Here is a 15,893-nt window from a genome sequence, read left to right on the forward strand (position 1 = left end):
ATGTATGTATGCTTATATGTACGTATGTATTATTTATTTTGATGGCTTCTTTCTGGTGTCCAAACCACTATTTTTAATGCTAGCAAGATCATTTCTTCCTTCTTTAATTTTTTTTTCTTGTGCTTCTTTCACTTTTTACCAGTTACCAGACTAGAGGAATAACCTTTTGATTTACCTTTATCAGTTCTCCAAAAGTTCTTTTTATTTTTTTGGTGATGGTTTCCCTAGCTCTCCAATGTATATAAATATATCTTCACTCATTTCCATGATATTCATGCAATTATTCAGCTAATATATTTATGGAGCCCCTGCTATGCCAAGCAGGGTGCTGGATGCCAGTAAGATTGTAGGCGTTCCATGTAAACAAATAACACAAAGGCAAACAGAGTTTATAAACCTGCAAAACTCACTTGGGGGCACTGTGGTATGCTATACCAGAGGGCTGAGGTTCTGAATTTGAATCTGACTTTAAAAATCTATGTATATTTTTATTTTTCATATAAAAAAATTAGGGAATAGGATTGAATGAATATTTCTTCCAGCTCTAAAATTGTAAATATTCAAGATTCTCTGAAACTGTCCATATTTCATTTCACAGAAAAATACCTTACTTGTGATTTATCTCATCTAATATTTCTTCAGTAGGCTCCTTATATTGGGGATCAATGCCCTATTATTACCCTAGTCTACCTTTCTAATAAGATCTCCCACAATTTACCTATTATATCTACCCTAATTTCCGGGCCAATTTGACCTTTAACTGTGTCCTAAAATCATCCTATATTCCTAACCAAATGCTTTTGCTATTGCTGCTCTTTCAATCTGAAGATTTCCTATCATCTCCATCAAAAGGCCATTCTTTTTTGTGTGCCTCAATGAAAATGTCCATAAACTTTGCCCTACTTGCTTCAGTTAACAATGATTGTTTTTTACATTGACCCCCACCACCACCGCCAGCATTTTCTATCTCCCTTATTAAACTTATCATGCCATGTGTTCAAGGGTCACATTTCTAACTGCCTACTTTCTATGCCTGAATGTATAAAACTAACTCATCAACATTCCTCATGCCCCCAACCTCTGTGTCCTCTGAGAGTGTCTTTCCTGGTGAATGATAGCCTGAGAGCAGCAAAGTTCTGATATAGGTTAACCTTTTGGTTTTCTAGGGAAAAAATTAATTAAATGTCAATGAGTAAGATGAAACTGAAACAATGAAGATGTTGGAACTTCACTCACTGGTCAGTGACATGAGAGACTTCTTTGCTTAACAATAGTATTAAATACTAGAAGAACAGGGGTGCCTGAGTGACTTAGTTAAGTGTCTGCCTTTGGCTTCGATTATGGTCCTGGGGTCCTGGGATCAAGTCCCAGATTGAGTCCTATATTGGGCTCCCTGCTCAGTACAGAGTCTGCTTCTCCCTCTACCCCTCTCTCTTGGTCGTGCTCATGCTCATGCTCAATATCTTGTAAAAACAAATAAAATAAAATCTTTGAATACTAGAAGAACATTTCCTCAAATGTTATCATATTTACAATGTAACAACTATTGGTTTTAGGTTTAATCTGTATAATTAGCATCATTTCCATCACTTTTGGAGTCTAGACAATCAACAAAACAATAAATCAAGCCCTGATCTGTACTGTCTGCTGATTTCCATGGTGAAAATATACCTATCATGGTTAATTTTAAGCTGTTAATATGATGTCACTAAACACAGAGCTCATCTTTTTGGACCCCCCCTCAAGTATCATCTACTCTGAGAGAATCCCCTGTCTCCATCCCAACTTTCCAAGCTACCTCCTGGGTATTCCCATAGCACAGGACTTGGAACAGACCCCTTATCTTGGATTTGAATTTCAAAGCTGTATTCCTTAACTTTATAAAGGTTTGTTCTCCACCCAGAAAAAAAAAAAAAAAAAAAAAAAAATTAACATGAGAGAGAGAGAAAGAACAGACAGCAAAAAAAAAAAAAAAAAGAAAAAGAGAAAAGGCAAGACAAGGCCACATAAAGAAGAATGGTTTGTTGATGTATATAGTTCCTTCACTAGCTCTTGGCTCTCTTCTGCTGATAAAATAAGGCACTCTCTTACCGCCCTGGGTGACAGGAAAGGCCACTGTGCCCTTGGGCAGTTGCTCACATAGCAATTCCTCTCAGAATTTTGACATGGATGCTTCTCCATCTTTGAGAAGTTTGTTGTTTTTTTATATTCTTGTCTTTTCCATTGGGTATATTATAATAAGTAATTACCTGAAACATGGAACCTTGGGTCAGGTTGTATCCCCCATCTGAGAGCAGCAGAGAGTAGGGGTGTTTCCTCTTCAACAGTCAGCCTCCCCACCTATATTCAAAACATGACCCTCTGCCTTGGTAAATGGTTCTTCATGTTATGGATGAGTTTTCTCTGGGTTATCACATCAACCCTCAACTTACTCTTAACATTTTTGTTAATGCCCTCCCCTGTCATAATCTTCAGCAGCTTACAGTAAGTAGGGAAACTTATGCTTTATGATACATTGATATTATACTCTAATACAATAACTTTCTACTTTATAATTTTCACTCACAGCAATTCATTCTCATAAACAATGTTTCCAGCACTCTCCAAGATGATGCTGTAAGTAGTAAAAAGTATGTACCCATGGCAGTGGGGGTGCATGACATAGTAACATACTATCCCATGATCTGAGTCTGTTTTTCCTACTGAACAGAGAACTCAAAATGTTAAGTCAGTTTCCCAGACATCATAAACTCATGGAAAATGCCATCATAAAATCTCTGATTTAGAATCCCTGTCAACAAAAAGGTTGTAAAACCCCTCCTACCTCTCACTCCCACATCCTTCCCTCTCTTCACTCCTTATTTCATAGGTACTATGCATAGCTAGCAAAGAATGGATGCAGGACTTAGATTCTTGTGGAGACAACAATATACACAAGTTTAAAATGATACAGTGTTAAAACCATTCTTTGTCATCCAAATGAATCATCATCCTGGCCCAGACAAAATCAGTGAACCTTCATCTCCTTATATAGAAATTGCCATTTACACACTGCTTGCTTAAGAATTTCAGCACTAGGGCTAGACTATGAATGCTTCTGTTTCTGGAATATCCATTTATTCCTCATACAAAAGTATCCCTGAAGGTCTAAGCAGCAACAGGAGCCCTTATTGTCCAATCCTAATACCCTTTGGAATTCTTTCTGGAGAGCACAATAATTGTACGCAGGAAAGGAGATGATTTTATTGGGTCATCACTGACCTGTATCTCACAAAGAGCCAGTTGATTCTTGCTTCCAGCACTGCCTATGAGACCCTCAACAGCCATTTATAAGGCAACCCAAATGACTCCCATCTTTCACTACTAAGGAAATATCACCCTTCTGTGTCTTAGCACTTATTCAGCCCATCTCAGAATCTTCTTGAGGAATGAAAAAAAGCACATTTTTAAGATAGTAAATGAAAAAACAGTATCTTTTCCTTAATACATGTACCTCTGAAGTTCTTCATGTTCTGAAAGATCCAGAAAAGACATTGAAGATATTTAAGAAAATGAAGAGTTCCTCTATAATATCAAACTATAAAGATCCAAAAGAAATGCAAGAACTGACAATATAGAGTTGAAATCAATTGTGCTTTTAATTATATATTACTTTTGTCTATTACAGTTTACCACATAGTTTCATGTATGTTGTTAGTGCTTTTTACAGCCAACACTGTAAAGATTTGTTCTCCACCCAGAAGACATTATTCATCTCTATTTCTCAGAGGCAGAAGTAAAGTCAGAGGAGTTGTGAGTTTCTCGTATTTATCTAGATAAATGTTAGTAGAGCCAAAATTAGAGGGCCTTCTAATCCTTAACTCAATGTGGTTCCATTGCACTACAACTCTTTTCTCATGGAAGGTTTGGAAGGATGGAAGAGAGAGGGTTTATGACATTGCACAATGTCAGAATTGGGTTAGGCAGAGTGGAGAGACATTTAAAAATTGAAAGAGCAATTTTAAGATGAATAAAGTTGTTATTAAAGCAGTTTAGCAAAACTGTCATGCAAATTCTGCAGAATTCCAGCTCTTTGACTTTTACTCTATGTCCTAAGGCAAATAACCTTCCATAAAGTCTCAATGTGATCATCTGTAAAATGGGGGTTATCAGAGTATCACCCCTCTCAAGGTTGCTATAAGGATGAAACCAGACAACGCCTGTGAAGCACATAGTATAGTAAAACATAATAAATAATACATTTTCACAATTGTCATGGTATCTCACAAGTTGTAACACCAGCTATAAATTTAAAAATAGCTCAAAAGCAGTTGATATGAATTCATAGATAATAGATCTAAAGGTGTTCTTGAAAAGAATCAGAGTATTTGGAAAATGTTCCTAACTCCTTAACTCTGAGAAGAGCTGGAGGCTCCCACAACCTCTTCTTTTATGCCTTGCTAGAATAAATTTTAGGTGGACAGAACACAGAGCTTAATATATGTATTTATAGAAAATTTTGTGTCTTGGTTAATACATCCTTAAGACTATTGACTTCTGGAGGGCAAGGACCGAGTCTTCTTTAGATCATCTAAAACCCTCCCAAAGACCAATACACTGCTCTGCACTCAATGAAATAATTTTAATCCCTTATTTATTGATGGAAAAAAGAAATGAGGTGTTTGGAGAGATTTGCAACAGCAATTGATTGTGGAAAACAGCAATTAAACTTCATCAAGCAAAGTCAATGGCAGGCCAAAAGCAAGGAAATAAGCACTGAGAAAATGGGCAACTGAGGCAGTAATTGCCTGGCATAGCAAATACCCATAGAAGAGGATTTATTCTGTAATTTTACATTAAGCATTACATTTGACATTCTTGATAACCCTGAAAGGTAGGATAATAATTTACATGTGATGACTCTGAAACTCAGAGGGAGAAAATGTCTTAGACATACACAGTTAATAAATTAATATAAAAAGATAAAGCCAAAGCCTTGAAATTGTTTTTAAAGGGCAAAACGTGTGGGCAAAATGATCCTGTTTCGAATTCTTTGTTTAGGGGCAGCTATGTTGACAGTGATTTTCTGGCTCTTTTCTCTAACTATCAAGATAATACTTGAGTTTTGGTTTGGAATGGAACTATAGTAGCTAAGATAGAACATATGATGACTTTGTGGCATTGCCCTGAAAACTTGACCTCATAGCCTGAAATGTTGAAATACATATATTCTCATCTGACATGACTTTGGTCCACTGTTAACCTTGGAGAAATCAAGTCATGGGATGGAATAATGCTATGAAAGATTTGGGCATCCCCAAGCACAGTAATCTGAGCAGTGATGAGTCCTGTCTGGCACCCCTGGGGGCCTTCCTGTCTCCTCTGTCCCCACACCTCTCCCATCTCTGAGCAATGCACAATCTCAGTGCCATACCATGGAGTTTGGCCCAGCAATGCTATCTAAGGGCCCATGCTGTTCTGATCTGCCAAAAAGTCCTGAAAGCCCTTTAAAATCAGGAGCAATTTCTTCTCCTTGTGCTTAGGCAAGAGCAGGTGCTTGGCAAATATTTACTGATGAATGTATTGGGGCTGGAGAATTGTAATGCAATTTAATAACTGTTTGAGGGTAAACATGAAAGAATTCAAAAGAAATACAAATAAAGAAAAATCATTTCTGACTGGAGGAATCAGACTAGACATTACAACATAACATTAGAACTGGGCCCCGAATGATGAGTGGGTCACTACAAAATTAGGACAGTTAGATAAATAGAGGGCTGGATGGAAGTTTGTTGGTGATGTGGTCCAGCAGTGCTTTTGATACAAATCCCTCCATCATTTGAAAAGTGGACTCAAAATTTTTAATCACATAAAATTTTTAGGTTGATTATTATGAAGTTAATGAAATGACAAATGTGGCATTTTATTTGGTGGTATAATTTAGATCTACCCAGATCCCAGTTATGGTTTGGTGCCACCTGATGGTAGTTATCTATTCCAGATTAATATTGATGAGGACCAGTCAGAGCTTTGGGACTTCTAAGATTCTAAGATGTAGCAGTTACAGGAATCATTTAATGAAATGACACCTGTTCTGTAGGCCTGGTCAGAAGAGATTAGGATAGAACACAGGCCTGCTTCCCTAGATGGAATTGCCTGCTATTTCCCTACTTAAACTTCCTCCCTTTTTCACATCCCAATGATCCCTCCATTCCCTTAACCCTTAAGAAGATAAAAAATATAGCCAACCTCTCTAGAAGAAGAAAATGGACAAAGACGCCAATTTTCAAGTACATTATATTAAAATCCCTATTAGCATGGGGCTCATTGTCACAGATTTTTACTATATTTGACTCCCTCTTATGGCCTATAAGAGCTCAATCAGCTTAAAGCAATATACCTCAGTTGCAAAGCAACCCATTTCATTAGCAAATGCTTTTAGTTGGTGGAGTCATGGCCCAGACACTACTCTATTTTCACATACATACATTAGTATGAGCTCTGTGATCATCCAGAAGGATGCTATGCCCATTAAATATTGGGAAATAGATGGCACATATTTGCTAAATTTTCCCTTTTACAGACTAAATTTCCTGAGCTCCCCCAGGGGTTACTTCTCTGCCTTGTTTACTCTTGTATCCCCAGAGCCAAGGGAAGTGCCATGCTGCACATGCTGCCCAGTGGCTTCCAGAAGTTCCTAGTCCACAACATCAAGGAGCTTGAAGTGCTGCTGATGTGCAACAAATCTTATTGTGCAGAGATTGCTCACAATGTATCCTGCAAGAACCACAAAGCCATTGTGGAAAGGGCAGCCCAGCTGGCCATCAGTCACCAATCCCAATGCCAGACTGCATAGCGAAGAAAATGAATAGATAGCTTATGTGCGTGTCATATTTGTGTTAATAAAACCATAAAACTACAAAAAAAAAAAAAACCACAGTAGAACACAGTAGGCACTCGGTAAAGATATACTGAATGAGTATGGGAAAGAACAAATAGTTCCAAATGCTTTTGTCTTATGAGGGACATACCCCATTTATCTCCTTTCTTCTTCAATTGTGGCACCCAAAATAGAATGTAAAACTCTGGGGATTGTCCAGCAAGAATAGAGAACCAGAGTGATCACTACTCCCATCTTGGATGCTAAACATCCAGAAATGCAACCTAAGACTGATTTCTCTTTTTGAACAATCCTGTTACAATGGATTCATACATTCATACAAGTTTACAGTCAGCTAAGAACCCCCTGAGATTTTTTCACAGATCTATTATTAAGCTAGATCTCCCCCGATTGAGTTTTCAGACTGAAGTGCAAGACCTCACATTATTCCCTGTAAATTTTGTCTTATTGGGTTTAGGCCATTACACCAGCATCTAAAGACCTCTTTGAGCCTTGATTCTGACCTCTGACATATTAGATATTCAGCCTAGCTTTGTGTCACTTACAAATTTTATCAGCATTCTCTCACTATCCTTATCCAGGTCTTCAATAAGTCATTGGATTAAGTCCTGGACAGAGCCCTGAGACCTGCTCCAAAAGACTCACCTCCAGTTTAATGGTCATTAATCTTGTAGCTGCACTATTGCCTGAGGCCACATAGGAAGTCACAAGAAATAATATACCATCAGAGCTTAGACTGACTTTGTAACCCCAGCTTATCATTTACTAATTGTGTTTCTTCTGGCAACAAATAAGTAAAAAAACATAGCATTGATTGAAACCATGAGATCATGTCATCATTAGAACAACTAACATAAATACTATGAATCCCATTTTACAGATGTGAAATAAGAGATTTAAAAAAATGAAATAACTAAACCAAGCTACATAAATTGAAGGCCACAAAGCCAATATTAGAATCCAGTTCTTCCTCAACTTGAAGCCCATATTCTTATCACTAAGTCTGTATGCCATACAAATCTAATTTTATAAGACAAAAAAGTTTTAAAACTCAGCAACAGAGGAAACAACAGACACCACCTCAGTATAATCTTATATCCAGACAGCTTTGGGCCTTTTACAGCCTCTTGAACATTTTAGAAAATAAACGAATGAATAAATAGAAATAAATTCTGGCTTTAAAAAAAGTTTTCTAGGAAATTAATCATCTTAGGCAGATACATAGGGTGTTTGGTAACTAGGCCTATTTGGCAAACATCTACTGAGAATTGGGCCTTCATCTCCTTTCACCTATACCATGCTTCAGGATAGGAAAACACCTGCCTTTACCCTAGGTGGAAATCAATAGAGGTACCTGGATGTGCAGTGAGTTGAGCATCTGTCTCTTCATTTAAGTTCAGGTCCTGATCTCAGGGTCATGAGATCGAGCCACACATCAGGCTTGTGCTCAGCATATAGTCTGCTTGGGACTCTTTTTCCCTTTCACTCCACGTCTACCCCCCCCCCTTCTCTCTCTCATATAAATAAATAAGTCTTTAAAAAATCAATCAGTAAATACTTAGCAAGTATAGTTTTGGTACAAATATTTTTTATGAGTTTCTGAGTGTACACAGAGAAAACTAAGATATGGACTCTTCCCTCAAGAGTGGGAAGACATAATATACACGGTTTGATTCTAACCCATCTATACAATTCAACACCTCCCCTTTTTTTAGTAATCACTACATCCAATGTGGGGCACAAACTCATAACCCCAAGATCAAGAATCCCATGCTCTTCCAACTGAGCCCGCCAAGTGCCCCTACAATTCAACACCCTTGTATTAATGGTCTACCACAGATGAGATAGGATGGAATACACAGGTGTAAGTAAGAGATAGCTCCTGCAGGCAGGTTGCCTTCCACTCTAGTAAAGTGCATTAGTGAAGGAAACACATAGGATGAAATATAACATTATATTAGCACACCAAGAAATACCAGCAAAGTGTTCCAACAACTCAAGGAATAATGAGAGACCTTCCTAAGATCTAACATGATGCCTCACTCTTTGTTGGTACTCATGGCAACAGGGAATTTTCACAATTACAGAAATACTAGCTAAGTTAAAATACTAGGAAATTCTTTTGCTCTACAAAAGAAAGGAAAAATTACAGTGGGACAATGAAGCTTGATTTAGACCTTGAGAAAGCAGTAAGATTTAGCTATACTATGAGTCTCTTCTGAGACTCTTCATCTACACTGCCCAGTATGGTAGCCAGTGGCAATTAAGCACTTGAGATATGGCTAGTCAAAACTGAGGTATACTGTAAGTGTAAAATGTATACAGATTTAGATGACATAGTACAAAGAAAATAATTTAAAATATCCCATTAACAATTTTTGACATCAGCTACATGTTGAAATGATAATAGTTTGGATATATTGGGTTAAATAGGATACATTATTAAACTAATTTCTACTGTTCCATCTTTTTAAGGTGGCTACTAGAAAATGTAAAATCTCATATGTGGCTTACACTCTGTTTCTGTCACACAGCACCAGTGTTGAGAGTGTCTGGCACAAAAAAGGTGCTCACTGCTTGTGTGTTGAACCAGACTGCGATAGGACAGCTATTCCAAGACATGCAAACAACAAAAATATTGGCACAGATTTCAAAAACTCAAAAATAACCATAAGTGATAATGAAATAGTTTCTCTTAAAGCAAGTATTTACGTGCAATTTAGTATATGAAGAGAATGGAAGAGTCTTGATTCTTCATGAACATGCTTTGTGACATTGGCTAGATGATTCCATTAATCTCTTAGGTCTTCTCTTCTACAAAATACGGGAGTTGGACTGAGGTCCCTGCATTTCTACTGTGGAGGGGTGGAGGGTAAGGGTAATAGCCTATGGGACCAAAGCAATAGGTTACATTCTAGTTCCTGCTGATGTGTGCATTTCCTTCCTCTAATCTTGTTGTTATTAGGCTTAAACTGCCTCAGAACCTCAACAAATCTTTCTTGTATTCTACTTTTGGCCCTTGTTAAGAGAAGACATAAAGGAAAAATGTTGGTCAGCTCAGCGCACTGCCAGTCATCTCAGTATTTTCTTTTTAAGCCTAGGAGTTGATGAAAAATACATTCACTCTAAGTTCACCTATAAAAATGTGGTAAATTGTTGCAAATGTTATTTGTTCTGTCCTAAATAACACCCCTTGTGAGGATAGCTAAATACTTGCTCTTCAGGTCATAAAATGATCATGAGTCAAGATGAACAAAATTTGAATTATAGTTATATTTTCTTCTAAAGATATTGCTTGTTGTCTTTCTTAGAATCAGATGGCAGCTGAGCCAGAGATATAAAATAATTTAATTTCAAAATTCCTAGTAGCAACATACATGCCATCTTAGAAGACTTAATTGGATTAGTTGGGAGAACATATTAGTCAAGATTCTCATGGCAGCCAAAACAGATACCCAGCTCAAATAGTTTAAGCTGAAAAGGAACTGCATTGGGTCACTTAACTGGGAGGATGTTAGATACAGCTATTTTATCATCTCTCCCTTTGCTCAGTTCACACCTCCACCTCTCTCTCCACGTTAGTCTCATTCTTTGTGACTTCAGACAGTCCTGCTCCCTATATTCAGGGAAAGATGAACTAAGGCCACCAAAAGTTCCAGTTACATCATCCCAGCTTTGCTACTCAAGAGACAGAGATAGCATTTTTTTCACATACAAAATCACAGGGAAGAAGTCTGGTCAGTCAGTTTTGGATCACAAGCCAGTTACATATCAGATACTATGATTAATGAGGTTCAATAACACGCTTAACCAGAAGATTGAGATACTGTGTTTGGCAGAGTCAAATGTACCTCATGGTCAGGTGTGCAAAAGAAGGGACATATTTATACTAGAAGAAAGAGGAAAGGTATGCTGAGCAGATTAAAAAATATATATATCCAGCACAAGAAGCCATTGGCCCTAGAACACGGCCTTTGGATGATAAAAATCCACTTCACTCTACTTAGGAATTTTCTGGTCATCTCTTTGTTTGCCCCCGACAATAGTAGTATGCATCACCCAAATCTTCAAACTTTCTTCTGACCATGATTAATGCCTACAGGTTCAGGGCACCATGAAAATAAGAAAGACTAACAGAGCAGTGAGCAAACAAGCCTCTGTTCTTGGGACAGTTCATCATGCCTGACAGTGCCTGCCATCACTGAGGCTGTCTTAACTTGGACTTTGTCAGCTCTGGGAGCTGAATGCCTTGGCGACCAATGACTTCTTGCCTTAACCTTCCATGAGCCCTATCTCTTTGCTTCACTGAGTTTTTGCACCTTTCATAGCCAGGCCCCAAGGTCCTTTGTTGTCTCTACCTTCACATGATCCTTGAGCTTCTCATGCATAATTTTCTTTGTATTTGCTTTTTCACATTCCTATATATGTCCCTCCCCAAATTACAACTCTGGCACTTCACCAATAATTTAGCCCCTATTTATTTCCTAATCAAATAGAGCATATTTGGTGCTGTCAAAACCAAGAAGCTAAGTAGGTTTCCAGGCATGCATTAATATATGTAGTCAGGGATAGTTTTGTCAAAAAAAAAAAAAAAACCCACAAAAAGTAATAAGCCTTAATGGTGGCTTCATCAGCAGGAAGGAGGTATTTCTAATGTTGCTTGCTGCATTTCTACCATTGGAATCTGATTCCATTGTTTCATTAAATCCTTGTCTCCTGTTAAAATGACAGTTTTCAATTTGAGTTAATCAATCCTCTTTCCAAGAGAATAAAAGAACATAAAAGCTACAGCTAACCCAAATGAGGACCGAGAGATGCCATCCTAGAGGTCAAAAGCACAGAACTGCAGACATTAAAGAGGACTCCTGTCTCTGGTGCTGCACTTCCCCAGCACATACATTTCTGTTTATGATTTCCCTTTACTCAAACGACCAATCTGCTGTTTTCTTCTTGCCTTATTGGGACACCCTGACCCCTCCCTAATCTTCCTTAGAACAGATATCTCTTTTGTATCATATCTGGGGATGCTTCAAAACATGCACTGACAGCAGTGTAGGCTAAACAGTAGGAAGCGGAGGCTACTGAAAGGCCCTATTAGATGAGACCCAGAAGGGATCAGCATCAGCACAGTGGTGACAAGTGAATGGGGCCAGCAGAGCTCTAACAGGCAGATTGCCAGCTCGTATGTTCCAAAAAAGAAGTCCTGTTTACTAGATGGTTTTAAATATTGATATAGCTCCAGGCCCAGAGAAATGAGGGGCACAGTTCAGGCAAGATTGTCAATTCCTCTGGCCCTTCACTGGGATGTCTTGCTTTATCGGGGGCTTTGCTTGCCTGCCTCTGTGCTTTCCTTTCTTTTTTTGTGTGAAGAGGTGTCCTACACTGGCCTTGATACAGTTGTGGATGATGTTCACATTTGCTATCACCCTTTGCATCATCTGAAAATGTCCAGATGAGTTGGAGGCAGCAGTGAACAACTAGGCAGCCAGCTCTCATAAAGATGAATCAAACTATGGTGATCTGATAAGATTTGTGAGATCCATGTTTTTCACCCAAAAGGGTAAGAGTTATTATATTTTCTGAAATCATCAATGTGATAAAGTAACCAATTGGAAGACACACTATTCATGCTTCACCCAAATGCACCAACTGGATAAACAGTGAACCATGGCTTCTACCAGCAACCATAAATTTAAAGTTAGTATTTCAGGTCTATATCTAAAGAATGACAGAGCATCATCTCTCCTGATTCATCCAGCAAGAATGCATCATCCTTTTTCTCCCAATCTAATCAGGAACACTTCTGCCATGTTCATTTTTCTTTATAAGTCAGAAAAGCGCAGAAGAGATTTAGGCCCTTTCTTCTGCACCCCTCTTGACTCAGGGTTGCAGGGGGGAGGAGGGGAGGAAGTGGGCTGCTTTAAGAGCAAAACCTAATTCGATACTGACAGCCCCAGAGGTACTCTTGTTTTGACTGGAATCAATTTCAAATGCTGTACACAAGTGCCCTCTAGTGGTTATCAGTAAATTAACATGGCTCCTTAGAAAAGAAAGACTTAAAGCCTTTCATGAATAACCAAGTGTTTTTTTTTTTTTTCTTTTTTACTTAAACAGGATGAGTTTTCTGTATTTGCCTTCTTTCTTAAAGGAATTATTTCTTCCATCTGTTTCTCTTTGGTTGTGATAGAAGCATCTTGGCTCATTTTCTATCAAAAAGTGCTTTGAGCCATGAAAATGTAGGCTGGGGTTTATTCACAAGGAAACACATTGAGAATGTCTCCTTTTATCACCAGTCAGTACTCTGCGGAATAAAACTGAGGTGCTTCTGTTGACACTGTACTCTGCTTTAGCAAATGCATCAGGAATGAACGGTGGCTAGAATGAAAGAGAACAGCAAAAAATGGGGATGGATCCAACAACAGTCAACACCTTCATTGGCTCCCCATTGCAGAAAGGATAACAACAGAAGCTACCACCCCAAAATCAAAATCTCTGAAGTCTGATTCAAACTCACTTTTCTAGCCTCTTTCTCCTCTTCACCGTAGTATAAAGTTTGATCTCCACGTTAGCCTACCCATTGACTCCTGAATGAATATGTATTTTAGCCTCTCATTTTCTTACTATTGCCCCTTCTCCCTAGTGATATTCTTTCCCTCCTCTCCCTGTTTACCTAATCCTATTTGTTCTTCAAGTTATATATTATTGTAATAGATACCAAAATGGAGCTTTTTTTTAGTCTTGTTTCTCACTGAAATCTGTATCAGTTATTGCTGCATACCAAATAACCCCAAACCTCCGCAGCTTTAAACTAGACATTAATTATTGTTCACAACTCTGTGAGTTAGCTGGGGATTTTGCAGTCTCAACTAAGCTTATTCATGTACCTGTGCTCGTGGTGGGCCATGGGGGCAGCTCTACTATTCTTGGTCCAGCTCTTTTACATGTATGTTTATTTGACATTATAAGAAATACATATTTGGTTATTGTTTCTAGCTCCTGACACAGGGCTCCTAAAACCCTTGGAATTAAGTGAGTGAAAGGAGTCCTAGGAGCATCTTTTGTTCTAATATTTGGTCTTTGTCTTGGTTCTGATACAGAATTCCTAAACCCATTGGAATTTCCTGGGTGATAGGAGAGTCTTTTATTTACAGGAGACAACTCTTGGTGGGCTTCTGGATAGCTTCAGGATGAGGGCTAGTCACCAGGAAGACAAAACCATGATTAGCCTGGAGATTGAATTAATAATCATTCATGCCTATGTGATGAAGCCTCCATAAAAATCCCTGAACTACTAGGTTTGGAGAGCTTCTGGGTTGGTGAATACATCCACGTACTGGCAGAGTGGCATACCTCAACTCCATAGGTACAAAGGGTTCTGTGCTCAGGACCATAACCCAGAGTATGTATGTATGTATCTCTTCACATGACTGTTCATCTGTGCCCTTTATAATAACCAGTAAATGTAAGTAAGTGTTTCTCTGCATTCTATGGGCCCTTAAAGTAAATTATCAAACCCAAGAATAGGATTGTGGGAACCACCAATTTACAGCCGGTTGGTCAGAGGTACAGATGACAACTGTCATGGGACTTGCAACTGATGTTTGAAGTAGAGAGCAGTCTTGTGGGACTAAACCATTAACCTGTGGGATCTGAACTAATTCTAGGTACCTCATGTCATAATTAAATTGTAGGACATGCAGTTGGTATCCAGAGATTTGAGGAATCAATTAGAGAAAAAAAATCCCATACGTTTGATGTTAGAAATGTTGTGAGAAGAGTATAGGAAAATAATTTCCTCTTTAATTAGTTAAGATGGTCACAGCTGTGATAACTGGACTATTCTCCCTGTGTTGTCTCATACTCCAGTAGGCTGGGTGCATTTGCTCACAGGGTGGATGGAACAAGGTACCCAGAGAGAGCAGAACCATTCACGACTTCTTGAGGCCCAGACTTGGAACTAGCATTCTGACACTTCCACTACAATCAGTTGACCAAAGAAAATCACAATATCAATACAAATTACAAAGAAATACACTCCACTTCCTGGGGCACCTGAGTGGCTCAGTCAGCTGAGTGTCCAACTCTTGATTTCAGCTCAGGTTATGGTCTCAGTGGTGGGGTTGAGGCCCACCTTGGTCTCCCCACTCAGCCACTCAACCAGAAGTCTGCTTGAGATTCTCTCCATTTCCCTCTGCCCCTCCCCTCACTCAGGTACTCTGTCTCTCTCTCTCTTTAAAATAAGTAAATAAATCTGAAAGAAGAAGAGAAAGAAAGAAAGAAAAAGAAAAGAAAGAAAGAAAGAAAGAAAGAAAGAAAGAAAGAAAAAGAAAGAAAGAAAAGAAAAAAAAGAAAAGAAAAGAAAAGAAAAGAAAAGAAAAGAAAAGAAAAGAAAAGAAAAGAAAAGAAAAATAGACTCTGCCTCCTGATAGGATAAATTAAAAAGTCACTTTGCACAGGATATAAATACCAAAGAAATGAAGAAAAAGGGCCATTTTAGCAATCAGCCTATCTCAAGGTCCCCATAGATTTATATTTCACAGAGACATGAAAGCCCCTCTGTAGAACTTTAAAGGGATTATCTGAAACTGGGTTTACAGTTCCTAAATCCCCGCTCTCATCAAGAATTAGGGATCAAGTAGGGTGCTGTGCTTTGAATATAACTAACACTCCCTCCTACATACACACACCAAAATAAAGGGTAACAAGTGCCTGCCCTAAACTAAGTCTACAAAGAGGTAATTCAGTGAGCCTTCTTAAAGAGCTTGAAATGTGTTTCCTAAAATATGGAGAATGCCATGAATTGCTGCCTGACTCAATCCAGATAAATATAAAGTAAGGACAGCTGGATAGAACACTGTAGTTTGTGAAATCACTGCACTCCCACCAATGATGGGTCGCAAGTGCAAGGCTTCCTAAGGAATAGATGTGAACCAAGAGTTTTAGAGAGATGATACAAGGTTGTCTTAGATCCCCATCTAGAGGGCCATGACGAGGACTCAAGCAAAAGGAAGCA

General features: G+C 38.4%; 1 long non-coding RNA gene across 7 annotated transcripts in view; it reads left to right on the top strand.

Annotated features, from left to right (window-relative positions):
- The window catches only part of LOC140635186 (uncharacterized), a 127,840-nt gene that overhangs the window by 65,516 nt on the left and 46,431 nt on the right, over positions 1 to 15,893 (top strand). The window lies entirely within an intron of this gene.

The sequence above is a fragment of the Canis lupus genome, chromosome 6, assembly GCF_048164855.1.
Source record: "Canis lupus baileyi chromosome 6, mCanLup2.hap1, whole genome shotgun sequence".
In the NCBI taxonomy this organism is placed as follows: Eukaryota; Metazoa; Chordata; class Mammalia; order Carnivora; family Canidae; genus Canis; species Canis lupus.